Source organism: Homarus americanus, unplaced genomic scaffold (genome assembly GCF_018991925.1).
Source record: "Homarus americanus isolate GMGI-L3 unplaced genomic scaffold, GMGI_Hamer_2.0 scaffold49667, whole genome shotgun sequence".
In the NCBI taxonomy this organism is placed as follows: Eukaryota; Metazoa; Arthropoda; class Malacostraca; order Decapoda; family Nephropidae; genus Homarus; species Homarus americanus.
In genome coordinates this window covers 6631605-6633876 of record NW_024738608.1, presented here as the reverse complement: position 1 = coordinate 6633876, position 2272 = coordinate 6631605, and positions in this window count along the sequence as shown.

The following is a 2272-nucleotide window of genomic DNA, read 5'->3' as shown; positions in this document are numbered from 1 at the left end:
TATCTTTTATTCAGAATCACCCTAAAAAAAGTAATACTTGTACTTCTTATTTTTCTAAAGTATGCACAACTATTTAAAAAATTAAGAGGAAATTAGCCTGTTCGTAAAAATTAAAAAATTAACAAGACATAAATTTTCACCCAATATAAAATATTGCTTAGCGATTCCAGTCTATATTTAATAATCAGCGTATTGTGCAGGTAAAAATACAAAAATTAATATGTTAATTATCTATCAATAACGTAGCAAAATTGTTGAAATTTGAGTACTGTATATCAATGTTGCACCATCGATAGTTTACTGAGAAAAACGTATGTGGTCAGTTGAAGAGAAATAATTCAGTGAGCAAGTGATGCAATGCAATGCAGTGCAGTAAAGTATACAGTTGAGGTGAAGGAAATATCCTATGGAAGCTTCATCTGAAATATGCGAGAGAAAAATATATCCATTTTTTTACCATATGTTAAAAGTGAATTGTGTCGGTAATTTAAGAGACCGCAGATGTTCTTCTTGTTATAGTTAAAGCTTTTTAAAAGAGGCGAAAACATTTTATTTTAATTGCAAGTAGTTTGGGTAAATTTATTCGGGACGTGATCTTGTAGTGAATTAATCCACTACAATCTTCCGCTGTTTTTCATTGAAAACGGGTAAAAAAATACAAAGTTTTCATTTATTTTGTTACGGGAAACTGTATTATGTTGCTGTAAAATAAAAAAATGGCTGAAATCGTGTGCTAACCTAACCTTACCTATATCTTAATTCACCTATATCTAGGAAACTAAGCATTTACACAAGAAAATGAATAGAACTGAAAGAAATCAACTTACAAAACTGTCTAAAAACACCCCGTAATTACCGAACTGCTGACGATCACATTTGATATATTAGCCATATTTTCATTTGGCTATAATTTACAAAGGTTAGTCTGTGTATTTTTTATATAATTTTCGCCACTTATCAACTTCCTAACCATTCGGGCGGTTGGTCAATCCAGTATCAGTACAAGAGGTAACCGGGGATTGGGACACCTGTGATGTTTGGTAGGGTCACACTGGGTAACACCCTACTATTAAGTGCACAAATTTTCACTCAAAGTCGATAAAAAACATCCAAAATTGTGATAACAGCAGTGAATTTATAATACAAAGTACGCTTATTAAAATGTTTCAATTTCCATAATTATTATTTACATTGTTTATCTTTAATGTAGTATTGTAGTGGATTCCTCCCCTACAAGCACCGAACCTTCTCGAATTCCCCAGCCTACGCCTCCAGCGCCGCCCACGGAGCGGGGGTCAACTATCTACCCACGCCTACCCCCGCCTTATGAGGCCTGACACCGCTGTGACCACCCTCTTTCTACACAGTGCCACCAGCAAGCAACACCTCTTCCTCCGCGCCAGCCTGGCGGCTGCCATTCCCGCCAGCGACCTTGGCGTCCCTCAAGCCGCGTGTCCCTCCTCTGGACACCCTTGTGGGGTACGGGTGTTTGGTTCTCTCTCAGGATGGGATGGAGAAAGGAAACTCACAATGTGCTCTCTGTATACATGTTGTATTGGATGTACAATGCAGCTTGGTGCTGGGAAGGCAGCGTGGTTACAAGCGTGATGTAGAGAGAGCTGGTTGGTGAGGGTGCTCAGAGGAGGACAGCTTGTGGGTCACCATGCTCGCCGGCGGGAGCGAGGGCCGCCAGGGAGCAGCGGAGGAGGTGGTGTAGCTTGTTGCGGCTGTAGCCAGAAACGCGAGAGGTTAGGCGTCACCACTCGAAATCGGTCCTAGGATAGCACAGTCTATAAATGTTAGCGGAGGTAACTTGGCATCAAGCTGTGCTTAATAGTTGACCTCCGTGGATAGTATCGGCGGCGCTGGAATTGACCTAGACCACTGTAGGTCATACACTGGCGTGAATTCGCGGGGTCGGCTACTCAGCGACAAACAGCGTTTGTAGGGGAGAAATCCACTACACCCTCACCACCCAGCTCTCTCTACTCAACGCTTATTACCATGCTACCTACCCAGCAACAAGCTGCATTGTACATCCAATACAATATGTATACAGAGAGCACATTGTGAGTTTCCTTTCTCCATCCCATCCTGAGTGTGAACCAATATCTCGTACCCCTACAGTATTGTACTCAGGCTTTTTGTAAAGTAAAAATTAATATTGACCTCAGAATATTTTCTAATATCACGTGCACTTGGCTTCAAATTGCCCATTATATTGGTCAGATTTAAAAAAAAATTCGGGGGGTGGGGGTGTAGGCGTGTAGTT